The sequence below is a fragment of the Rousettus aegyptiacus genome, unplaced genomic scaffold, assembly GCF_014176215.1.
Source record: "Rousettus aegyptiacus isolate mRouAeg1 unplaced genomic scaffold, mRouAeg1.p scaffold_m13_p_1, whole genome shotgun sequence".
Classification (NCBI taxonomy): Eukaryota; Metazoa; Chordata; class Mammalia; order Chiroptera; family Pteropodidae; genus Rousettus; species Rousettus aegyptiacus.
In genome coordinates, this window is record NW_023416284.1 from 39,749,590 (window position 1) to 39,776,787 (window position 27,198).

Consider the following 27,198-nt stretch of genomic DNA (forward strand, 5'->3'; position numbering starts at 1 on the left):
AAAATCTCTTATCTTTATCATTTAATGCAGGATCTGGTACCTAACAGCAACTTGATACATACAAAATGATGAGCTAATGAACTCTATCTGCAGGGGTGAGTACAGTGGACAGGTGAAGAAGGACATTACAGCCAAAGATATGAACAAAAATGAAGGTGTGAAAACTCATTGCATGTTGAGGAAACAGTGGGTAGTATGGAGTGGACAGAGCATGGAAATGTGAGACTGGGATCTTGTGAAGTGTTTGGGTCAGCCATGCATATGGATATGCCATGATGAAGAGCGTTACTGGATTTTCTAGAGCATGTGTTTCCCTAACACATCATTATCTGTTCAAAGAAAGACTGAGCTAGGATATATCATGGGAATGAAAATGCTTTGCTGAATAGACAAACATGTATCCTATTTCTGCTAGTCATCAGTTGTGACAGTGAGCATCTCATCTAGCTTTATTGTCCTGATTTTCACACAGTGAACATTGGATAAAGATTTGTTAATTGGATTAATTGATATAATTATATCTTTTTGGAAGAAAGTTTTAAGGAATTTGAGATACAGCTATGTAAAAGACCTAGTATTGTGCCTGGTACTTATTCACTGAGTGGGATATAAGGCTTATGGGGCTACCAGGCATGAGGAATACTGAGCATTTAAATAGGGTAGCAGTTCCATGGTTCATAATGGTTGGTCCATTTGGAACTGAACCAAGTTAGTGGCAAGTTGAGGGCACTGAGGCTCAAATCACCTGGGAGAGGGATTATTTGGCAAAAAGAAACAAAACTCATAGGGGCTTAGAGGGTCAAGGAAAAGGCTTCAGTTTTAGTGGACCCCTGGAGTGCAAATCAAGTAATAAGTGTGGTGCTCAGTTGTTTAGATCTTATCTAGGGGAGAGGGCAGGGTTCAAGGAAACCTGGGGGTGCCGGGCCTAGGCTCCTGAGGCCCTAGACTCAGTGCTAGGATACAGGCAGCACAGTCAAGTCCAGACTGCCTTGTGGGGCTGAGTTTAAGTCTAGTGTTTTGATCCTTGCTGTGATCTGAATGGGCTCACCTTTAAGGGTCATGGAAGAAATGAACTAAAACATTTTGGTAGTCAAAAAGTAAAACAGGGTATAAATTACCAGTGATGTGGATGCATCTGAAAGAGTTTTACAAGTGTTCATTGTGTTTATAAATTTTTTTTTTTTTTTTTTTTACTTTCTCTCTATAAATCATACTAGAGGATAACATTTTTCTTTATATTGATTTTGATAAGACTGGACCAGGCTCTTTATATGTCCAATGCACATGTTTAGAAAACCATCCATTTTTTTTATTTACACATTTATCAAAGTCCTATTCTGTTCTCTGCCTTTAGGGAACATTCAAGTGGAAGCCAAGCTCTCCCAGACTACTTACATTGCAGTGTGAGTAGCACCGTAGGTTCTGGATTCTGAAGTAGCAAAAGCTGGGTGATCAGCTCTGTCCAGGCAATCAGGAAAGGCCTCACAAGATAAGATATGCAGTTGAGCAAGAGGCTACCAGTGGATGAAGAGGGTCACCTGGCAAAAAAGGCATGTGCAAAGGTGTAGGCATGTAGTACCATGGTGTGTTGTGAGCATGTTAGCATAACCAACATAGATCATGTCGGGGATCATTTGTCCTCATGTTTTCAGTCAGGCTTTGGGCTTTAGGTGTTTTTATGGCATGGCTACAAACCCTGGAGCCACAGTTGTATGCCTCTGTGGTCCTGGGCAAGCACCTCAATTTTTCTATTCCTCAGTTTCCTCATCTGAGATAATAATAGGACATGCCTCACAGGGTGGTTGTGAGACTTTGGATAATAGCATAAAGCACTTCAAACATTAGTTATTATTACTTCTACAATACCTGTAATTATATAATTAACAATATTTATCATTACTCAAATTTCAACCTGTAGTCAGAGTGGAACAACCTGTTGGGACCGATGCTTAAGAAAGGTAACTGTCAGCCAGGTGGAGTGGAGTGTGAATTGGAGCAGAGGACTGAGGCTGGCGGCTGGGGAAGCATTGCTGTATTCCCAGGGATATTAGAGGCCTGAATTAGTGTAGCCGAAGTGGAGAAAGATCTGGAAGATGCCGGAAAGGTCGGATTGAGTTTGGTGCAATATTAAACGAGGAGCACGAGCCTCCTCTCAGGATTCAGGAGTCGTTCTAAGAGACATGCTGATGTCCACATGTCCAGGCACCGTGGAGCTGCTGATGACAGTTCTGGTCTGCGCACCGCCACTGTGCTCACATCCACACTGTGCGTTCCGGGCGGGGCATCATCCGCTTCGTGCTGTTTTCAGCCGACTTAAATGTAACACATGGTGACGAACGTATTTACATAATGTGTGGCTGCAAAAATAACGGAAGATTAGAATTTCCCGTTTTAATTCCATTTTAAAGATGCTTGTTAAGCAAAAGAATATAATTCATTTTTCAAACTGCTGAAATGTTATTTTGGCCTCTTGAATCAAAGGCATTCCGCAAGTGTTTTCTTTATTACATGCCTTAAACTTTAATTAGAATTTAATTATAAGATCCTGAAGGCATGAGTAGTAAGAGGAGCAGATGGGACAGTAAAAGCAGCTTAGTGAAGGAGGATTAAAGATTAAAAGTTGCTTGTTAATGGCATAAGGAATGAACAGAGAGCTAAATTGCTATGCTTTTGTGCTGTTCTGATGCTTTTTCAAATCTACAATTTAGTTCCTGGTTTAAAGCTGAAGAATCTCATAAATCAGATTTTTTATTTTTATTTTTTTCAGTCCCCAGAGGTTTGTCCATCAAAAATAAACTCAATGGACATTTTTTTTTTATTTGAACCTTCGTTCTAAACTCAGAAGGATCCTTTACTGTTAGTAAATATTTTTGAACATGAACGTGGAAAGCAGAACCAGGATGCAGTCTTTTCTCCCCTGGCTTTCCTCAATGTGTAGGTAAAAAAAAAAAAAGAAGAAGAAGAAGAAGATAGATTGGTGTTTTTTTGTTTGTTTGTTTGTTTTGTTTTTTCCTGTATTTGTGTTTTAGAACTTGACTGGACTCATGTCTTTTTTATAAGGTGCACCCTGGCTGCGCTGGGCAGCGAGGTGTCGGCAGTATCGGCAGCTCTGCGATGGCGGAAGGAACGCCGCATGGAGCGAGGGCCCTTCATGACGGTGGTGTCCGGCAAATCTCTTTACCTCTCTGATCCTCTTTTGTTACTTGTAAAAATTAGTAAAGGATTCCTACTTAATATTGCTGTGAGAATTTAATCTGAATTCAGCACTTCCAAAAGGGTTATTGGGGGGCCGATTAAGATATTACCTATCCCCAAAAAGCTAGTTCAAAGATCAGAGGGAAAATAGGCCAATGAATAAATTAAAATAACATAACATGCTGTAGTAGAGGTATGTATGAATTGCCAGAGGGATACACAGAGTCAGGAAATAATGTGTACCTAAGAATTTGGATAAAGTGCCTGACAAATATAAGCCATTTATAAATATAACGTGGCGCAATTAGGGATCCAGACTCTTTGATTAGTCACAAAACAGGTAAAACATGGCACAGGGCAAAATGGTGTTTTATTCCTTCTAGCACCTTGTATAGCAGTTTGTGCATAGTAGGGGTTCAAATTATATTTGCTGAGTTGAACTGAAAGAAACTCACATCATCTCATGGTTGACCATCAAATGGGCCTGAGAGATTTTGTGAGAGATAGATGACGAAGGCATTGGTCTGTGGATCCAGGCCAGGTTGTTCTCAGAAGGTCTGATACCTACTCAGGAAGTTAGCTCATATGCCCTTCCTGCCTTTAGCCTGCTCCAAAGTGAGTCTTTCCGTTTTGCCCACCTTGGGGCATCAGCTGAAAAACGGTGATAGAGATTTGGAGTGGGGACACCTCGAGATGGTTCCTTATGTCACACACTGAGGATGACCTGCTGTGCTCCTTGGAGGTATGTTTGGGACAATCTCCTGCTAGGCTAATGATCCTACCACTTACTGCGTTTGCTCTGACTTTCGTTTTCTTTTGTGGAATCTTAAATTAAGATTCCTCTCCCCATGTAAATAGAATCTTGATGCAGACTTGACAACAGTGGAGAATAAAAAGGAAGGAAAAATATATAACGAAGTAAAAAGAATTTTTTCTACCATGCAGGGACAACTTTTTTTGAACATCTTGATATATAGTCAGTCCTAATTAGCTACAGATTTCATATTTGTGAAATCATCTAATCACTAAAATTTATTTGTCACCCCCAAATCAATACTTGTGGCATTTTCATGATCGTTCTCAGACATGTGCAGAGTGGTGAAAATTTTCTGAGATGCCCGATGAGCACATTCTCAGCTGAGATCATACAAGAAGACCCTCTCTCTTTTTGTTCCCACTTTCATACTGCAAACAAGTGTCCTTTCTTGGTCTATTATTTGCCACATTTTTCTCATTTTTCGTGCTTTTTGTTGGTGATTTCACTTTTTAAAATAGCTCCCAAGCAAAGTGCTGTCTTTTTTACATGCAAGAAGGCTGTGATGTGCCATATGGAGAAAATATATATGTTAGATAAGCTTCATTCAGGTATAGTTAAGTGCTGTTGGCTGGAAGTTTAATGTTAATGAAACGACTATATAGAAATTGGGGTGTTTTTAAACAGAAGCACGCATAAAACAAGATTGTGTATTGGTCAGTCGGTGAAGACATAACCAGAGGCTCGCAGGAACCTAATCTCATGTTTCCCTTAGAAACAATGATTCAGGATTTGCTAACTCAACATTTGTGGAAATTTTATAGAGCATAACTGCCACAAGTAATGAGAATGGTCTGTATCTTTCTACTCTTCTTATTGCTCTCTCTTTCTTGATCTTTCCATCTCACAGTCCCTCAATCTCTGTTGTATATGGTACATATATACTGTTTATTTAAATTATATATGCCTATATTTAGCAATTATGATGTCACACAGCCCGCTGTTTTGTGGCATATCTTTTGCCTTATCAATTGTATTGGACTTTGGCCTGTTTGCACTCAGAACCATTTGTTGTGCTTGTCCTGCTCTGTTCCACATTCCAGGGTGTTGACCCCTGCCCTCTGACATTTTGACAGCAATGGGAACTGGGAGGGCAGGAGGAAGAGGGAAGCCAGAGTGTTCTTCCTTCTCTCTGCCTTTGGCAATATCACTGACAGTGGACGCATCCCCTCCGTGGCTCTCCCACCCTCTGGGCAGACCCCCATGGCTCCAGCTTCTGATGGGTGACCCTGGCCCTTGGATTGCAGAAACTACCTTTTCCTTTTGTCCTTTCAGCTTACTGGTGGGAGCAGCTTCCATCTATTGCTCTTCTCTTTGAGTTTTTTTCCCTGTCTCCTGGAAGTGGTGGGGTGGGGGGCAGGGGGTGGGGCGTGGGGGTGAGATGGGGGTGGAGAGAGAGAGAGAGAGAGGGGTGGCAAGGGTCCAATGCTATTTGAGATGGGCTAAGAATGGGGTGGAGAGAGTGGTTGGCAGCAAGGCCATACATGTTCAGTGTATGATGCTGAACTCCACGTGCAACTGTTAAGCAGCTGAGATGCCATAGGCAGTTAGAAAGCACTCTGAACCTCTCATTCTGAGCTCCATTTTTTCTGGAATATGGTTCCCCTAAACTTGACTAGCTCATCCACTGAGGGAGAAAAAAATCTATTTCGATAATTGTTCTGACAGGACTCTTACAATGCCTTGCTCTCTAGAATATGTACTTTTTCTGGCTTCTTTGTATTCCCTTTTTTCACATTAGGACCCTTTCTCCCAAGAGTATGAGATTCCCTGTGGGTCTTATACTCCATTCTGAGCCTCTTGTTTTGACCAGTCCTTATTAAAAATGTATTTTCTCCCAGCCTTAGCTGCACCCCCTGAAGTGCAGATTAACAGAAAACCCTTCAGAGCTGAAAAACGTTTTTGAAGAACCTCTGTACAAAATGACATTAAATATTTATCACCTGCCACATGTAAATCGTTCATCTTCTTGCTTTAACTCTTGAACTGAAAGGTTTCTTGTCTCTTTTATGCTCAAGTGGAGATTTTACTTTGCTGTGTGTTTTCCTGTTCCTAAAATGTGGGACGTTTCTCTGTCTTCATAGCATTACTGGAAAAATTGCTTCTGACTTGCAGCATTTCATTGGGAGGCAATGTAGTATCATGGTGAAAAAACCCGTCAGATTCTGGGGCAAGCAGAAGGGGCTCTGCCACTTGCAAGTAGCTGTGTGGGCTTGGGAATCTGATATTTACCTTTTAAGCTTGTTGTGTAGGTAAAATGGGACAGCCCATGAATGAACAGCACTTAGCTGTTCCTGGCACCTAGTGGGGCTGCCACTAAAGGAAATTTTCTTTACTCGTGTTCTTAGGTTTTCTATCTGGGACTTTCCAAATACATTTATAAGCAATCTAGAATAAAGTATGCTATTAATGAAAAACCGAAAGCACTCAGTGTAATCTTTTTTAAATAAAGCTGAAATGTTGTTCAGGCACTCTTCACTGTTTTTGGAATGGCTTTATAAAAATTTTTCTTCCTATAAAAACTACAGCATCTCAAAGGCTCATTTCAGTCCCTGTGATTTATACCTGAAAACATACAGAAGTTTAGATACTTTCAACATAAACACATGCGTATCTTTGTGTATGTATATACTCTCTTCCTCTTTGCCTATGTATGGATGGATGCATGTATGTATGTATGTATTATGTATATGCAGGCACACATATAACTCTTTAAGAAATATTCTTCTAATGTTTTATTTTCTTTAAGTCTGTACTTCACATCATTTTTTTTCCTCCTAGAACTGTTTATCCTCACTCCAGACATGACCGTTGGAAAGGTGGCAGAAAAAACAAACGGCTGGTGTTTTTTGGGGCAGTCTGCATTCCTTTTAACTCTCTGAGACCAGGCTTATGCTTGAGCTTTCAACCTATTTGTTCTGGGGCCCAACCACTTTGATTCCTGCTTGAAAATTAGCCTGTTGTTCAAGCTCATGAGAGCAGCCACAGAGCTTTCTTGGTTTTGTGAACTAGAGATCTATGAAGTGTTGGATTTTATATGTAACTTTAACTAAGGCGGCCTTAACTGGGCTTTTGTTTTCTTATTTAACTTTTATCCTTGTAACTTTAACCTAATTTCTTTTTCAAATCTCCATCCTCCCCCAGCCCACAATCCTTAATCCCTCTTTTGTCCTCAGATTTTCTTCCAAAGTTGAGTATGACATTTAAATCCATCCTTTAGGAAGTGTCTAAAATCTAACATACACATAGAATTATCCTTTTTTTCCTAGGTTGCTTAGGGAGATGAAACAAAGGTTTTAAGATGCAGAATTTAAAAAACACCAACAGAAGTTGTGGTGCAGCTTGGGAGACGTGTGGCTTTTCGAAAGCATCAGTACACTACCACTTGGCCTTCACTTGGAAATAAAAGTGTGGATTTTTATTTCCTCTGCGAGGGGCTCAGGAGCTAGGACTGTGGATGGTTTAGACAGGACAGGATTGAAGGGATAACTGCTTCCAGACCCTGAGCCTTGAACACTCAGCCATCATTCAGGCTCTCAAAAAAAGGAGCAGGAGGCTTAGGGAGTTTCCACACAACTTCCCTTAGCTCCAGCTTGTGTATATTGGATCTCCATTATGGAAAATACTCACATACCTCAGTCAAGCCTCACAATGGCCCTGTGAAGGAGATGGTGGTACTTTCTTCACATTTTACAGGTGAGGAAACTGAAGCTTTGGGAGGTGAAGGAAATTTAATGTATAACCAAGATTACAGTGAGTCTGGATTAACCAGATTGTAGATGGTCCTTCTTTTTCACAAGTACTTCTTTCCTCCTTGGTTTGTGTGGCTTTTCTCCGGAGCTCTCCTCCTTATATTATCTCAGTGAAAGGGAGGAACTAAGATCTGTGGAGTATCTGTTATGTGTGAGGCACTATTTTATGCAGCACACATCTATGCAGTGTGTGCTTTAATAGTAACCCTGTGAGAGGGTGGTAGTAGTCCCATTTTTAAGAGGAAATCCCCAAGGCTTTGAAGGTTAGGTAATTTGCTCAAGCTCACATAGGGCATAAGGGGTGACTCCAGGATTTGTGCCCAGGTGTTATTCTAGGACTTTTTCCAAGTCCAGTACACCAGCTGTCCACATTAGGAGGCGGTCCATTGATGTGGGGCCACCCAGAATAGAAGTGGTAGTATGTGGCCATCAGTGCAGAGGTGTTATGATTCATGCATTATTGCAGTCTTGTTTCGTTTTTATTATTATAGAGATTTAAGGCAGCAGTAGAGTTGCTTCCTTAGTCTAAATTTCTTCGGAAACAAAGATAACAAAAACAGTGATGAGGGATGTCGCTACCATATGTGAGTACCCATGTATACCAGGCACAGTTACTTGGTCTTTATGGGCATTCTTTCAGTTGATCTTTTAACAGTTCTGAGGTTTTGTCTAATTCACAAATGTGGAAACATTCAGGGAAATTGAGTGACTTGCCTGCCCCACCTCACGCTGCTAGTAAGGGAGGAGTAGGGATTTGAACCTAAGACTTTTTTATACCAAAACTATTCTTCCACTCAGCATATGGGACATAGATCTTTGGGAACATGTGTGGGGACCTCAAGCGGTACATAAGGTGATTTATAGTAATACAGGGACAAGGTATTAAAGAACATTAATTCACATAGTTAAGAAGTGATCCTTCCCTTTTCAGTTGTCTTACAAACCATCTGTTTACATCAGGGAGAAAGTCTTTGGTGCTAGTAAGTCTTTTATAACTTTCTAATTCTTGTGCCCTGCCCCCCACATCCTTTTTGTTTTTAAACCAAGAGAGAACAGAGTTTAGGCTTCGAGGCTTAGACTACAGAGTCTAGAAGAACATAATGACATTCATTATGCCTTCATTGTATTTTTAAGTTTTCTCTAATTAAAAAAAAAATTGTGCCATGCACATATACAGAATAGTATGTGCATGTACCAATCACCTAATGAAAACTTAGATTGATATTAGGTACTATTGGAACCTTTCTCTCCCCATCATGTCTTCTTCCTCTCCCTCCCACCAACATTTTACATAATCACTGTACAGTAGTCAAAGGTATTAACGTTCGAACAATACTACTACCTAATCTAAAGACCTTATTTTGGTTTTGCCAATGGTCTCACTAATGTCTAGGATCACAGAATGCATGTGTTTAGTAATCATATCTTCTTTGTCTCTCGTAATTTGGAACAGTTCCTCAGTCTTTTCTTTTATGAGCATGACATTTTTGAAACGTCTGGTTGATTATTTTGTATCATGTCCCTCAATTTGACTCACATTGCCTCAGGATTCAATTCAGGTTATGCATTTTTGGCAGGAAAACCACAGAAATGATGTTGTGCTCTTCACCGTGCATCATATCAGGAGGCATGTGATGCTGATTTGTCCCATCACGGATGAAGTTAACCGGTGATGTCACTTGGTTAGGGTAGAGTCTTCCAGTTTCTCTGCTGTAGTTACTATTTTCCGTTTTGTAATTACTAATTAGTTTGTGGGGAGATACTTTGAGACTATGTAAATATGCTTCTTATCATACCTTATCCCACTAATTTTAGCATCTGTTATTAATTCTTGCCTGAAACAATTATTCCTGTGGTTTTTGCCAGATGGTGTTTTTCTATGTTTATAATTCCTTCTATATATATTAACTGGAACTCTGCCGTAATTGGTTTTCCCTTAGTCTCTCATTTACTTATTCTTTCAATTATTTATTCATATCACTAGGGCACTTATGAATGATTGTTTTATTCTTTTGGTTATAATCATTACTATCATTATTTCATTGCACAGATTTAATGACCGGGAAACCTTCAAGTTGGCCTCTGTGCCCTTTTGATTTGTCCCCATCTTTACTCTCTGGCAACGTAGGATTTCACTTAGTATTTATTTCCCTTTCATCAGCCCTGGAATCAGCTGCTTCTTTGAGGAACCCTTAGAGAAGCCTGCTCTTGCTATTCTGCTTTCTTTCCTCTCAGTCACTCCTTCTTCCACTAAAATGATTTCTGCTCTCCCCGGTGCACTGACACTGCTGCTGTTAAGGTTGTTGTTAAAGCGGCGAGTGTTCTTGGTTCTTATATTACTGTGTATCAGACACCTCTTACACCTTCTCAGGTAAATGGTAAAGAAAAGCAGCACCATTTCTTGGTCTAGCTGCCCTTGCAGCAACCAGGTTTGCTTGGGCTCTGAAAGGCATCCTACAGGTATGTACTGATAATGCCTCACCTTGTGCTGCATGCTGGCCATTATGTACCATGAGGTTTCCTTGTTAACACCACCTCTTGATCTCACTCTGTGCCCACGTGTGTACAAGTTGGATTTGTGGGGGAATTAATGTTCCCTTTCTCCTAATATGGATGGCCCTGAAATATAATTTATATGGTGCAGGGGATTACAGAGGAGGTTGTAGTTGGTCCTGCAGGGTGGAGAATTAATCACACTTAGTGGGGCCTGCTTCATCTCGCCTTCTTCTTCTTGTTTCACTCCCTTTATCCATCACCCTTCTCTTCATCCCTGAGATTGTACTTACTACCATAGTGCCAGCATATAAACCATCTTGCTCAGGGTCTACTTTCTGGGGAATTCCACATGAAGACACACTGTGTTCAACACTTGTTCTCTGTAATCCCTTCTACACTATCATATGTTCATTCTTGCATTATGCCAATTCATTCATTCATTTAAATTTTACTTATTGAGAGTTTATTTGTGTGAGGTATTATATACAAGTAGATAAGGACTTTGATCACAAAGAACGTATTGTAGTGGGGGAGACACTACAATAAACAAAAATAAACAAAAATAATTCAGTTGATTAAGTGCTCTAAAGAAAATAACTACAGGGAGAAAGGTAGACAGTGGGTCAAATGAGAATGACATTGCAATGGTTAGTATGTATTCTCTGACGTTTGAACTGAGGAGGATCCAGTGAGAACTGAGCTGAGTGATCCATTCAGGAGGAGGAGGAAGGTCCCTCAAGCAGGTGTATATACTTGATTTATTTGAAGAACAGCAAGGCCTGTGTGACTAAACATAGCGAGGAGCTAGTTGGAGATGTGACCAGGGGAGGTAGAAAAGGGCTAGTCCTTGTAAGACCTAACAGGGTGTATTTTGGAGTTTGGATTTTTTCTAAATGTAATGGGAGGCTACTGCCTAGTTTTGGCAAAAGAGTGACATGGTATGATATACAATTTAGTGAGCTATTTCTAGCTGCAGTGTGAAGAATGGATATTTGGTAGATAAGAGTAGAAACAGATGAGAGGCCATTGTAATAATCCAGGTAAGAAATGATGATGTTTTGGGCCACAGTCTTAAAGATGATGAAAAGTGTTTAGATTTAGGATGTATTTTGAAGTTGATGCTGAAAAGATTTGCTGCTATGGGGGAGGGGAGGTATCAGGTAAAGAGTAATCAAGGATGAGCCCAGGACCACTTTATTCCTTTGACTTTGATGATGCTACACATACTTGGCACTTTTCTGCTACTTCGTGGGTTTCATTCATCGATTCTTCTAGAGTCTCTCTATGTGAATTCTCAGAGACTTCAGACCTTTGTCCTCTGCTCCTCTCATTCTGCTAGGGATTGTACAACATTCCCTGTTGTACTCACATTCCTAAATGATCCCATAAGGTAGAAAATGGGATGCACAGGCTGAGACTGCACACACACACACACACACACACACCACGTAAGGTGGGCATACATGGCAAACCGTAACATGAACCTGGTCTCAAGAGGGCTTCCTGAAATGAACTTTCTCTGAGTGTGTTACCAAGAGAGGGAACATTGGCCTGGTATTGAAAAATCTTCTTTTTTTTCAAGACAAGTTAGAAATCCAGATTTTTAAAAATATTCACAAGCTTAAGATTTTATATGTTAGCTGAAACTTTTTTCAGAACTCTGTGGGGCCAAACAAAACAAATCTGTGTTCCAGATGTGGTCCTTGGGTTTGCAACTTCTGCCGAAATATTCTTTCTGGGGTAACTCAGTGTACATGGCTTGATTGTATTGATTTAATTTATGGGTTAGTGACTTCCAAATTTGTATTTCCAGCAGTGTTCTTCAAAATATAAATAGCCATTGGACATAGTGACATAGCTTGCCATAGCTGTCTTCTGCCAGCATGTCTCAGATTCAAATTCCACACCAACTTGCCCCTTTCCCGCCTGCTCCATCTTAGTGATTGACCATCTCCTCTCAGGGTGAAACATGGCTTTATTCTTGATGACTTTGTTATTGAGAAACTACATAGTCAGAAGTCCATCTTTGTGGCTTGTTGGTTACTTTCTAAATATTTTTCAACACTCCTCCTCCTCTTCCTTTTTACTACAAACTTAGTTCATTCATTCACCTAGCTTTGGAAGCAATGTAGCTAAGTCCCAATTATTATACTTATTTTTATAGATAATGAAACTGAGACTTGGAGAAAATCTACAATTCATCCAGATTGTGTGGTAGCAAGAGACAGAGTAACAGTTTGAACTGGACAATGTTATTGTAGAACATCAGTACAAAAAAAGAAATTGCTCATTTGTATTATAAGAAATTTAAGTGGCAAGTGTATGGTCTTGGTAATTATGTATACCAAATGTATATAGTTATATTTGTCAATTGTTTCTCAATAGAGTTGAAAAAAAAATGTGAACAATTCAGTGACAAAAATAGATAAATAAGTGAAATAGAATAAATGATATAATCAACTAGAATTACCCAGAATTGCTTATAGCCAACCTCTTCTAGTAAACTGATAAAAATTATATACTTTTAATTACAGTATTATCTAGATATAAAACGATGCTTGCTTAGTACTCAGAGAGTATTTGAAAACACATCTTTCACTCACAAATTTTTAATCTTTTCTTATTTTAGATACATTTACTTCATCCATGCAGTCAGCTGAATCACAGAGAAGCTCATTGCAAATTGTGAAAGTTTGGCGTTCACATTCAAGACATTTTAATATCATTTACAAATATGGCTATGTAAGGGAGTCCTGGTGTCTGAAAGTAAACAAAATTGACCCTTCCCGACAGGGAGCCTGTTGCCTGCTGTCTCTGGGTCTCATTTCTGGATGGCCTCTGTAGGTTCATCTGCTTCTGCTGGCAGCCTTCGCCTAGCTGTCCCCAGCACAGAGGCCTTGCCTGGGCTGTCTCTGGGAAGGAGATTCTGCCTGCCTCCCTTCTCTATGGCGTTTCCCGGAGGGTGTGTTGTTGTTTTAATGGAGAGCTGCTGGCAACTGCACTTTGACTGTGTGGCAATCTGCACTTAGTGGTTGATGTTCTGCTTACTTCAGAGGATGGCTTTTATTTTGGAATGATAAATTTTAGTCACCCGCAAGAGAGCAAGCTCATTCCTTAGTATGCTGATGCTGTGGGTTCATACACAATCAGAAGACTTTGTAAGAAGCCCTCTGGGATTTTTCCGCCAAAAGAGTAATGGTTAAGAGCTTGAAATTTGGATTCAGACATTGCTGGGTTTGAGCCCCAGCTCATTTTTCTGAGCTTATATTTAATCTGTAAAATGGGAATAATACTTAACATATTGGGATTGTTATGTGGGTGAAATGAAATAATGCCTGTGAAACCCTTATCTAAGTACTTGACACTTAATAAGCACTCAGTAAATGTTATTACCGATGTTATTAAAATAACTATTTAATTATTGTATAACCTCATGCAACAGTTTCTCAATCAGCTCCTATTATGTATTCTCTCAGCATAGCTCTCAGATTGAAGGAACTACTTAACTACTGTTAAGCCATGCTTGGTCAGCAGTCCTTCCTGCCCAATTTTGAATTAATTAAACAAACAAACTCTTTTTAAATATTTCCTGCGTGCCAGAAACTGCACTAAGCACTGCACATTTGAGAATGGTATACTGTGAAATTTCACCCATTTTCATTTTCTGTTTCTCACAGTGCTTTGTTGTGGTTTCTCATTATTGTGCCGTCTCTCTTCTTACCTCCCTGCTTTCGCACAGATTGTTCCTATGACCTGGAATACTCTCACTTATCGAGTTGGCAGGGTTCTACCCTTAGCTCAAATCTCGTCTGAAGCCAGCTTGAATACCCCAAGGAGATTTAAGTGCTTTTTCTGCTGTCCATGTGCTGTGCTTTGAGTACATTATTCATTTATAATCTCATGAGTGTGTATATTATAACTGTTTGCCCGTGTCTCTCTTCTCTGGAGCAGGGGCACTTTGAGGGCAGGGACTGTGTCTGTGTACTTTTGTATTCTTAACAAGGTGCTTATAGGGACTTAATTCTGTTTATTGATGAATTGGATGGATGAATGGATGGATACATGGGAGAGAGAAGAAGAAGAAGAAGAAGAAGTGAATTAAATAAGTGAAAGGACCAATGAATGACACAGGGACTTGACCTTGAGATGTTGTCATCCTTGTAGGGAAGACAGGAATGTAAACATTCTCAGGGTACTGTGACAAATGCTTAGAGCTCTTTGAGCATAAATAGAGAGTGGCAACTCATAGATTCTGCCAGTAGAATGTTTTGTTTCAGATACTCCATGTTTATTTACATTTCTAAAAAATCATTCAGGTAGCAAATATAAAACTCGCGACCTCCAGCTTCACAGATTTGACAGTGCTGGAGCCTGGTTTCCTGCATGGAACAGTGTATTGGAGCTTAGACTCAGGGGCTGCTATTACTGTGAGCATGTGCTCACCGTCCCGTGTTCCGCTTCATGCTTTTATGATACTATCATGACCCTCGTCACCTCTACTATAAAGGATGATATGAAATTTCTCCAAGTGGTGAAGTAAGGGAAGGGACAGTTCGGTGTGGAAGAACCCAGAAATGGGAAAGCAAGCTGAGATATTGGAAAGCTAGCATAATTTCCATGCACCTGAAGGGCATAGAACTTGTAGGGGACTAAGTGGAGTTGGCTAGGGTCAGAGAAGCTTTCAGGGGCCCAATCATGGACCTTTTTATATTTTTTTGGCTAATTTTGTATTTTAACCATTATAAATGAGAGTTGGGTGATAGTTTAAATGAGCAATGACATGGTCGGACTTGCATTTACAAGGCCATTCTCTCCATGTCAGGTGGATGCATTCCAAAGGGCACAGGAGTAGATGCAGGTAGATCTGATAAGAGCCTATGCTCTAGGTCCGTGGTTCTTAACCTGGGGTGATTTTGCTTCTCAGGGGACACTTGACAAAGTCTAGAGACATTTTTGTTGTGAGCAGGGGGCCGGGTGATTGGCATCTTGTGGGCAGAGGCAAGAGATGCTGCTAAACATCTTACAATGCACAGGACAGACCCCACAATAAAGCATTACCCAGCCCAGAATGTCAATAGGGATAACATTGAGAAAACCTACTCTAGTTCTTCTGCGAGGTAAAGAGGACATGAGCTTGATAGTGACAATAAATATTCTTAGAAAGGGTTGGAGTCATTGTAGATTTAGGAGGTGGAATTAGCAGGCCTAAGCCACTGATTACTTGATTGTGTTTGTTAGAGGAATGAAAAGGAAGAGGATGAGCAAAGCAGACAAAGTGGAACACAATTTATTTAGCAAACCAAGAAGAAACTAGCCTTTAATGGTAACTAAAAGCTATAAGTTATCAACTCCATCACTAATGCCTATCGAGTAAACAGCACAAACAGGCACTTTCTCATCTTTTTTTTTTGTTGTTGTTTTAATTTATTTTTAAGAACAAACTGGTACTGGTAATTTTGTTAGTATCTAGCAAAGTTAGCCTTTTTGAGGAAAACAAAAATAGGGAGGCTTTCATTTATAATTTGATGCTTCAATTTGAAAAGAATTTTACTTTCAGGTTTTGAGAAAAAGGAATAAAGGCAGGGTCAGTTTATGTGCCCTCCTAGGTCACTTTCCTGGTGTGTTTTTCTCTCGAGAAATTCCTCGATCTTTTAGTATGTATCTCTTACAAAAACCCTTTGGAACATCAGAAATCGTGAGGATAGCTCTATCAAAACGTGTTTGTATTTTACTTCGAACATAACTGTTTTGACACTTGTTCTTCAGAGTTAAGGGATGTAGAACTTAGGTTTCACAGCTCTTACTTTCCTTGTGCTAAAATTAATTTGATCTTTTCTGTTGGAGGAAATTCAGCTTTTGAAGGCCCAGGAAGAGGACTACAGCAGTGAGCGGGGGAAAGGAAATATTGATTAACGGTGACCTGGCATACTACTCAATCTTGGAAAAAAGCTTTCTTAAGTCCCAGATCTCCACCACAAATACTGATTTATCCAAATCCTTGTTATGGAGAAACATCTTATGGCCATTCAGGATTTATAGATCAGGGAAGATTCTGAAGAATGGGATGACAAGCACTCTTAACTTCTGTCTCCACATACAGATAGCTGTTCTTTGTCTTCCTGCCCTAAAAACTGCCATAACGAGAAGAGCAAGAAGGTGGAAGAGGGCTCCACTGTCATTTATCCAGTGCCCACTGGAGCACCTGTGTCCATTCAGTTTTGTCAGTGTATCATCCAGGGCCCCTGCAAGAAACAGGTGGCATACTGAAATGCGATAACTTGAGGAGAGTGGGCAAGTGTAAGGAAAACCACAAGGGATAACGCAAGATGCCTGGGCTACTGAAAGTGGAGCTGGTACCACCTCTGGGCCTGAAGGGCAAGGCAGAATGTATGTGTGTGTTACCAAGTCTTGGAGAGATTGTTGTATGGCGAGGCTTGCCAGTGCGGCTGTTAGTAGCGAGTCACAGCCAGGCCACATTTTCCTCTTGCCTGCTTGTATTTCTCTGTGTCCCTCATTTTCTAGACCCAGCTCGAGGCTGAGGGCAGAGAGCCTTTTTGTGTCCTTCACACCATCAGCATCCTGGGTCAGAAAGCAGGGGGGATGGTGAGAGAGTGACTCTGGGGAGGCAAATCAAAGATGCCTGGGACACTGGGACTTTCCTTCTGTTTGGTTGGTTCTTGTGGTCAGATATTTGTGGAGGAGTCAGGTGGTGATGGGGGCTGTGCTCAGGAGTCAGAGAGTCTGGGACAGAATCACATCTGCTCCACTTGCTAACTGAGTGATTCTCAGCTCTTTTAAGTTCACCAAGCCCTTATTTCCTCATTGTGTAATGGGAGCAAGAGTAATACCTACATCGAAAGGCTTTGGGGAAGCTTAAAACAGAAAATATTCAATTGCTATTGACAGACTTGGAAAAAGCTGCACAAAGCTATAGTAAAATGTGAGCAGTATATGTCAGCGAAGTTGTTTTCCTATGTAAAACAGATAAACTGTGTTGTGAGATGATGGTTGATTTTTTTCTTCATCATATTTTCCTGCATTCCAGATTTCTTGCTATCAGAAAAACAAAGAAATCCATTAGTGTTATTAATAAACATGTTAATACATCTCTTCAAATTATTATTCGTGGCTAATATTGTGTTCTCTTGGTTGCTAAAGGGTGTGAATTAGCAGCCACAGCAGAGCTGACTTGACTGCAGGCGGGCCATAGTGACCTGTGTGTCATTCCTTGTGATTGAACATAGGCTCAGTTTCAGCGCCCCACCCCCAGGAAGCCTCTGCTGGCCTATCAGGTGCTTTTCTTCTGAGCTCCCTTTCCTCTTAGAGTCCTCTCCTGTAGCCCAGGGCTGTTCCCAACACTTATCACACTGCCTTACAGTTACTTCCTCTACTAGACTGTGACTCCTTTATGTCCAGGACTATGTTTATTCATCTCCATATCACCAGTGTTGTTCTATCTCTTGTTCATAAGTGCTGTTTTCATTCTTGTTGCCTAGGTTCCCCTACATGGCCACGGGATGTGTGTGTGTGTGTGTGTGTGTGTGTGTGTGTGTGTGTGTGTTTGGGGGTGAGGACAGTTCTCATATACCGTAGCTTCCGCAACAGCAACTGACTTGTGCTTTCTCTTTTCTCAAGCTTCAAAATCCTGGGGAAGAATTTCGATTATTTTCATGAGTCAGGTCCACATTCCTTGCTGATCAACTCTACCCATGGGAGTGGTGTATTACAGTGGTCTCAGCTTTTGTCAAACGTCCATTCCCTGGGGAATCTATCCTGGCTAATAGGGTGGGGTCTATACAATCACAGTGGCTCTTATTTAATGCAGTGGGTTGCAGTGGGGATGAAGCATGTATCAGGAATACATTTATTTGCAAGAAGGAAAAAAACTGATTCTTGGAAGATGAATGTATCTTAGATATTCCAGTGGTTTGTGGCCTTCTAAAGCTCCTCCCTAATAATGTAAACAGATATACAGGTATTCACATTTCAGAGAGGTGCGGATAAGGAAAAGAATGTCTTAAAAGGCTCTTTTGTGGGGTCGGTAGTGAAAAAAACGTTGAGAAACACTGAGTTGTAATGACAATAATGATTCTTGCTGCTTACATAGCACTTACCAAGTGCCAGGGACTGGAATGTTTCATATAGATTATTAACTCATTTAACAATATGCCCACTTTACGGCAGTTTAAACAAATAGACTTGATTTCTTCCTTTATTCCTAAAGAGAAGTACAAAGATGGCTTGACCATGTCAAAGCCAACATATCTTTAATTCTGTAGACTTTTCCTTCATGTTATATGGTTGCAGGATATTTGCTGTAGCTCTAGACTTTATATTCACCTTTTACCGATGGAAGAACTGGAGAAAGTAGAATCTCCTTTTTTTTTTTTTTTTTATTCTTATATTTTTTTTTTTTTTTTTTTTAATGAGAAGAATGAAAGCTTTCCCAGGAGCCCTGCTACAGGAGTCTGCTTAGGTCTCCCTGGCTGGAGTTAGTTTCATGGCCACTTGTAGCTACAAGGGAAAGTAAAGAACAAATTGTCATGGTTGGCTTAGATGTACACAATTTAATATGATAGCCACATATGACTATTTAAAAGATTTTTATTGAGACATAATCCGTATGCCATAATATTTACCATTTTAAGTGTACATTTTAGTGGGTTTTAATGCAGTCGCAGGATTATGCAACCACCGCTACTATCTAAGTCCAGAACATCTTCATCACTCCCCTCACCCCACACCCAGTATCTATGAGCAGTCACTCCCCCTTCCCCCTGACCCCTAGCAGCCGGCAGTACTAACCTGTTCTCTGTCTCTGTGGGTTTGTCTGTTCCAGACGTTTATTTAAATAGAATCAAGCAATATGTGACATTGAGTATCTGGCTTCTTTCAATTAGCATAATTTTTTCAAGGTTCACCTATGTTATAGCATTTATCAATACTTAAAAATTAATCAGTTCCTTTTTACGACTGAATAATGGCCAGCTGCATGGTTGTACCACATTTTGTTTCTCCGTTTATTTGTTGATGTATAGTCAGTTTGTTTCCACCTTTTAGTTATTATAAATAATGCTGCTATGAACGTTCATGTATGAGTTTTTGTGTGAACATACTTTCATTTCTTTTTTAATTCTTTGGGGCATATTCCTAGGAATAGAATTACTGCATTATATGGTAACTACATTTAACCCCTTGAGGAAATACCAAACTATTTCCAAAGCAGCTGCAGTGTTTTATACATCTTGATGGGAATGTATAAGGGTCCCAGTTTCTCCATATTCTCACCAACACTTGTATCTTCCTTTTGTTAATCTAGCCATCCTAACGATTATGAAGTATTATCTCATTTTGGTTTTGCTTTGCATTTACATTAATGACTACTCATGTTGAGCATCTTTCATTCATGCACTTGTTAGCTATTTGTATACCTTCTTCAGAGTGATGTTTATTTAGATCTGTTGCCCACTCTTTAATTTTTTTTTATTGTTAAGTTATAGTGGGAATTTAAATTTAGATCAATTAAAATAAAGTAAAATTAAAAATTTGCTTCCTCAGTCACGATAGCCACATTTTAAGTACTCAGTTGCCGTGTGCGGCAACTTGCTACCTTATTAGACAGTTGTGTATATAGAGCATTTCCGTCATTGCAGAGAGTTCTACTGGACATCCCTGGCTTGGACTGTCAAGACCGATCACTCACTAGGAGTTGGCCACATGGCCACTCTAATCAAAATCAGGGTTTTGTTAAGCTAAGGAAGGATGGGGGAAATGGAATATAGCGATAGAACATTCTTCAGAAAGAGTAAGATGTACTGGTTTCCAAAGAGATAGATATTCGTATGCATAATCTATGAAGATATGTGGATGTTTCCCAAGGGAAGAGCTGGGGCTGGGGGTGAATGAGAAGCCAGAACTGTAGACGAGGGATTGGCAGCCTTTTTCTGTAGAGGGCCACAGAGTAAATATTTTCAGTCTTGCCTCTGTAGTATCTGTCATAGCTATTCAGCTTTATCGCTGTAGTGAGAAAGCAGTCAGAGATAATATGTAAATGAATGGGCATGACAGTATTTTAATTACAGTTGATTTACAGAAATAGGTAGAGGGCTGGATTTGGTCTACAGGCCATATTTTGTGAGTAAGGTTATGTGGAAAGGCATGGAAGTGTATAGGAGCCTAATATGCTGCAATCAAGGGAATGGTATGTTGTTTGGTGTGGCTGGAAAATAGGCTTTAGGGTCAAAGGTGTAGAGAAGGTTAGGAAGAGAGCATCAGATTATAAAGGTCCTCATATCAAGGTGGTTTTGTTTTGCTTTGTTCTGTTTCTTTTCTTTTTTTTTTTTTTAATATTCTAAATGACAAGAAGCCATCAAGGTTTTTGAGTTGGAAATTATACAATTATATTGGCCTTTTAGACAACCTTCTGGCAGCATTGTTAAAAGTGGATTAGAGAAAGTGAAGCTAGAGGTAAAGAAGACCAGTTAAGAAGCTGTTCAAGGGCCAGAACAAAAGCAGTATTGTAAGCCAAGTAATTCTATTAATAAGTATACCGTCTCTTAATCATGGCAGATAATAGGCTGTTTACAGTATACCAACCACTGTGGCACAGGTTAAGTCTGTGTGTTTTGGATACAAATAAAGATCTGATAATTGTCATGCTAATTGCATCAGTACAGATGCTGACAACCAAGCTGGTAACTGTTGTCCTGACTAATCTCTTTCCTGTGGGCTGGGCAAGAAGCAGTATTGATTTATGTGAGGTGTGAAGAGTGGGACCTGGACAAGTTCTTTTCACGTCCCAGGAGAGGCACTTGGAACCCAGAGAACTAACTAGTGCTGAGTATTACTCTAAGAACATCAGTGACCCTTGGAAAGCTGTGAGATTGGAGTTGAGTGTGGAGACTCACCCTGGCCTTGGAAGAGTTGATTTCTGAATGGGGAAGAGAGCTCAATCTCCAGAGCTCAGTTCTGAAAGGCCCTTGGAGGGGAAAAGGGAACCTTGATGAACTTCTAATTTGTGAAGTTAGGATGAGGGTTAAGCCCAGTATATATGGAGGTTTGTATGGGAGTATCTGCTGTCAGTAAAGAATTATCCACATGGGTTTAGAAAATCACAAATGCAAATTATGTGTCAATGGATCTTTTCTTTTTAACATGATAATCCCAACCTGTGAGTACACAACGTATTTTCAAAGCCAGTTTTGCAGACTGAGTAACAAGAACTCTACAGTAAATGTTGCTAAGCTGTCAATAAGTTGATTTTCCTGTTTGTAAGCATATTAGTACAGAATCTTCTGAAGTTTAATTTGAAGTGGAATAATGCATAGTGATTTCCTGTAGTCTTCATTTTGTGACTAAACTCTTCAAGAAAACATCTTGGCTTGTTCATTAGTCAAATCCTTACTGATTCCTGAAATTATGAAATATAAATTTATTATAAGAAACAGTTTTGGCCCCTTCACAAGGCAGGATTGTACCTTACCCCAGGAATGAAAAATGAACAAATATCTTACATCCACAGCAAAACCCTCAGAACATCTTGACTCCAAATTCTGGGAGCATCAGAAAATGTCTCCTGAATTTGATTTTGAGTGGCCAGACTTATGTCCGGTGGGAATTATGAGTATTTCTGAGACAAAGGTGATAACATAGGAGGGACTGACCCTTGGACAAGGCCTGCTTCTTGAAGTCATTTTTCCCAGGGAGTGTGGCGAGTGGGTACGTACTTGTGTGGGCTGCTCTGAAAAAGGACTCCGCTGCCTCTCTAGTAACACTCCAAGGGCAGAGGCTGTGGCTTGCCTTGAATATCAGTCTTTGACATTGTTTTGTGTAGACGTGATGAGAGAAGTGAAGAAACTTCATGCATTTTCTGAATCCAACACCCTTGAGCAGAAGGGACTGACTGAATCCAGAGCATTTGAAGTTCACTGAATGTGTTAAATTATTTTCCAAGCTCAGTGGGTTCAGGACTTCCCAGGTGTGTTTTGCAAAGGATTGTACGCTGGCGTCTGTTAAGCACAGTGTACTCTGTATGTTTCTGATTCATTTACCCGGAAATGATCAAAATATTGTATGTCTGAGATCTCTAAAGCCTAGAAATGTCTTTTGAATTGTTTTAAATTTCTTTTTTTGCTCTTTAATGAGACTAACAAAGATGAATGATCCCAGTAATCACAGAAAGGCTCGGATTTACCTCAGTTCCCCATTTCTGGCCACCAAGAAAGATTGGGCATAAGTATTTTTCTGGGATACTTGTGCATGTTTCTTATTTACTTTGCACATACCTGAGCAGAAAATCTGCTGTTGAAAAACTGCTGTCCAGCAATCATTAACCTTTTTTTTTTTTTTTTTTCAAATGAAGCTTCTCAAGTCTTTTCTTAGAACAGGGAAATCTCTTTGTGACAAAGAATAAATAAATTCTAGCATAAAGAGCTAGTTAGGTGACCTAAGGAAAAAAGAGAGAGATGGAGGGGGAACTATAATGAAAAGAGACTTGGAAAACATATGGGCCACTTGTGATGTATGGCCCTTATTTGAACCTTCATTCAAAAACAACTGTTAGAAGAAGAAAAGCAAAACATTAAGAGATATAGGAACCAGAATGGACATTTAGTGATATTAAGGTATTATTTTTAATTATGATAATCATATGGCAATTAATTTTCAAAAGCTTTCTCACATTTTATAATTGCATGCTGAAATATTTGCAGAAAAATAATACAAATCTGGAATTTGTTTAGGAAGAATCGGAGTGGGGTATAAATGAAACAAGATGGCCGTGAGCTGAAATTATCTGAAGCTGGGTGATAGGTATGTGATGGTTCACTAAACAATTCTACTTTTGAATATGTTTGAAATATAACACATTAGTAAGTTTTTTCTAAATGAACAATTTGGAATCTCTGAAAGTCTTGGGTTCTTAAAAGGTACAAAAGTTACGTTGTCTTCCTGTCTTCTGTCTTTCTTTCTGTCCCCTGCCTCCTTGTCTTCCTGTTCCGGTTTTCTTCTCATTCCTTTCGTGACCTTCATTTGGACTGTCAAGCAAAGATGACACATGTTTTGTATCAAGTTTCAAATATACTTGGGATGTATTATCATGGCAACATAAGGGCCAGGCACTTCTGGAGACTCAGATGAGTGTCACAGACTGCCCAGGCCTGCCTTGACCTCTGAGTGTTATTTGGCTGAGGTCAAAGCTTGACTTGATGATTCACTCCACAGTTGGTTTCTGCAACATGTTTTTGAAAAACTTTGCCGTGATTAGAGTGTGAAGGATTTGGTTTGAAGTTAACTTTTTATCATTAGTTTGGATTTGCAAAGGGGATGTTAGGATCCCACTCTAACTCTGTTGCTCTCTGTGATATGGAATGAGTTCTTGACTTTGAGATTTTGCTATGAGATTGGTGTGACTTAATCACTATTTGAGTAGACAGAGATTAGATCATTGGATCCCAGTGTAACTTCAGGTAGTAAGTCATGATGGCAAGAATCACCTGAAGAAATTTTTAATTATATAAAAAGAATTAGTAAAAATCTTTGTGTAACAACCCCGAGAATTTGATTCAGTGGGTCTGAGTTGAAACAGATTCTAAAAATCTGCAATTTTATCAGCTTCCCACATGATTATCACGATCGTTAGGTTGGAACTCTCCCAGATTCAATGGTTTTTAATAGATTGGAGGGATTCTGGTTGCTCAAGAAGCAGATCGAGGTTGTATTTCTACATAGTTCTGCCTTATTACAATGAGTGTGGCAAAATTTTCATTGGCAAAAGGGGTATTTGAACCCTGATTTGTCTTCCTTTTTTGCCATGAAGCTTTTCTGAACACTGAGGCCTGTTTCTCAGTCATTTTTGGCCCCACAGGATTGTGTAACACGAGGGAAAATCTATGTAGAGGTCAGAAGACCCAACCTATGGGGCAGGTCACCAGAGCTTCCTTTAATGGACTGTACCGGCATGTTTGCTTTTCTTGGTCCAATACTAGGTAAAGGTCTCAGCGAAAACCTTTGTCACTGCTCACACCACTGGGGTGTCATCACTGGGAACTGTTGGGCAAAGGAATGTGTCAGCTGAAGGACATAAGCCTCTTCTAGGTGGTTTGTCCCATAATTGAATTCTTTTTGGCACCTTGTAACTGATTTGAGGACGTCAGAGTTTTGTGCTGATGCGGACACCATCCAGCATGTTGACTTTCCTTGACAGTGTGAAGATCAAAATGTCAGGTGGAAGGAAATGATCCCCCCATGAATTCCAGGCACTTGCTGTCACTCACCTGGTATATTGCAACAGCTTACGTACTTGTCTTCCTGTAGCCTGTCTGCTTTCCAGGTCACTTTTCTCAGGTCTGATTATTTTCCTCCCTTGTGAAATCCCTTCAGTGACTCCCAATTCCTTGAGAAAAAAGTCTGTGTCCCTCAGCCTAGCACTGAAGACCCTTCTTGGTCTGGGCCTGTCTATCCAGCTGCATTTCCCATCCTGCCCTGCTTCGAAGCAGCCAGAGTCCTTGTGCTTGACAGCTATACAGCCCATTTTAGATAGAGAATAAAAATACCCACCCCTCACACACAATATACATAATTTAGTTCTACCCTGTGTGATGCCTGGCAGTATTTGATTTTTCCGTGTGTGCGTTGTCTGATCCCCACTATACTGTAAGCTTTCTAAGGGCAGGGACTTTTGTCTTTTCTACTGTTGTATTGTTACACATGGAACAGTGCCCAGTATATATGAATAGTAGGTGTTCACTTATATACTGGTTCAGTGAATAAATGAATGGTGGGCACTGTTCAGTGCTTTTTAAGATCAAAAGAAGGCACGATTGGAGTGGGCTGTTATAGCCAAGGAGGGTTTCACAGTGAGCCAGTTGTGAAGGACGTAGGCTTTGGAGAGTTAGCAGGAGAATCGGTTGTGAACTTCAGTATTAAGAGGATCAGAGTTTTAGAAAAAACTGTTCTATATTGGAAAGAATATGGGTTTTGGAACCAAAGAGACCTAGATTCAAATTTGGACCCCTTCACTTACCATCAATATGACTTTAAGATCTCCAAGTTTTCAGTTTATTCACCCATGAATCAAGATTGATATTACTTTCTTTAGAGTAGTCTTGTGAGGAATAAAAGCAATATCATATTAAAGCATGTAGCATAATGTCTAGCATATGTTAGGCTTGCAATCAAGTGAAAGCTTATATAGGTATAATGTGACTAAAATGCCTGGGAAATGAATTATTTAGATGAGATAGTTAAATTCGATCAAAATGGCACAGTTATACTGGCACAGAACAATCAGAGTTAGGATAGATTTCACAGTTTATGTGGCTGTTTTCATGTGCTTTGGAGATTTCTCTCACATTTCTATACTTTTTTTAACCTTGGAAAATTACGTATGGGTGTGTGCTCCAGCCTACCCACTCACCCCTGCCCCCTCCCCCCCATATGCAGATTTCTGCCTCCCCTAACACAAAGGGGCCTGTTGGAAGGCAGGGGGAGGCTAATGAGTAGAAGACGGGGTAGGAGTGAGCTTAAGTAGAAAATGAGCCCCTCTTCCAGTGACACACCACAAACGCCTGACTTTCTTGCGCGTGTGTGCATTTCACTACAGACCTTTATGTTAGGGTTCGTACTGTGGTCCTGATTCTGGCCTCTGCCTATTTCTTCCGCCTCATGTCATACCACCTTTCCTTTCTCACTGTTCTCCAGCCGCGTCTGCTTCCTCAGGGTTCCTTGGGCATGCCAAGCTCTCTTCAGCCTTGGATTCTTTGAATTTACTATTCCCTTGGACTGAAATTCTTCTCCTCTGTCGCTCTTTATTTTTTCAGGAAATCAGTAGGCTCCTTCCCCTGTAGTGGTATTGGAGCAAAATAATGGAATTGGTTTTAAAGTGTTTATTATACATAATACCAGGGAATAATATTTTAAGAGTCTCTGCGATCCTTTATTTTTAACCAGTGAAATTTAACACATTTCAAATACAAAAATATCATCACATATTAGGAAAGCTTCTTCTGGGTGCTACTCGTGCGGGTGGTGCTTTTCTTTATGCCAGTCCCCTCCGCCCTGGGCTGTCTCTAGAGCTACTTTCTCTTCCATGGAGGGTGTTTAACATCCCCACCCCTCACTCTACTTGAGCTTTTAGAACCATGGCCTCTGGGCAGTTTCTTTGCCTAAGCAGCTCTCTTTTCCTCACACCCTAGTAATCAGAAGGGATGGCTCCTTTCGGGGCCTAATTCCTCCCCTTCTCCACGGGAAGGTGGGCGGGGCAAGGAGTTACCAGAGCTGAGTGGCAGAGAGGGACTGGGAGGGCTTGTCATTAGGGTACCCAGGATGGGGGAGGAGGCAGAGTATGGGAAGGAGGGAGGAATTGGATTCGAAAGAGTCAAGAAGGATGAATGAGTTGCGGACTGATGTCTGAAATAACAGTATTACAGCAACAAAAGTAGCAGTAATTCAGGACTAAAGAATAGCACCATATGCTTTAATACCCAGAAGTGGTAGGATATTCATAATTCTCATTGGGCGGGTCTCACCTCAGAAGTTACCTCTCCCGAGAGACCTTGTCTGGGCCAGTCTCAGTGGGCCTCCTCTGCAATCCATGTTTATGTCCCTATAGCACTTGGTGCTCTCTGGAAGAATGTTGGTTACTTTTTATCTGACTTTTTATCTGACTTCCCCAGATGTAACCTAAGCTCCATGAACTGCCTGCTCACTCTGCAGTGCCTAGAACCGTATCTAGAACATAGTTGATTCCAATAAATATTTGTTGGACAAATTGATGGAGATGATAGTGACAAATCAAGTTGCTTTGGATGAGATTAATATTGAAAAAAGGGGTACAGTTACCTGTGGTTCAATAAGCCAGGTCAGGCAATGCTTATATAGTTTGGGTTATTATTAAAACAATCATTATTTCGTTCCATATATTAATGTTACACCAACAGTTGC

The 27,198-nt window shown here is 40.2% G+C and overlaps 1 protein-coding gene across 14 annotated transcripts in view; it reads left to right on the forward strand.

Annotated features, from left to right (window-relative positions):
• FGGY (FGGY carbohydrate kinase domain containing) overlaps positions 1–27,198 on the forward strand; it is a 401,184-nt gene that overhangs the window by 83,221 nt on the left and 290,765 nt on the right. The gene's annotated exons all lie outside the window — the stretch shown is intronic.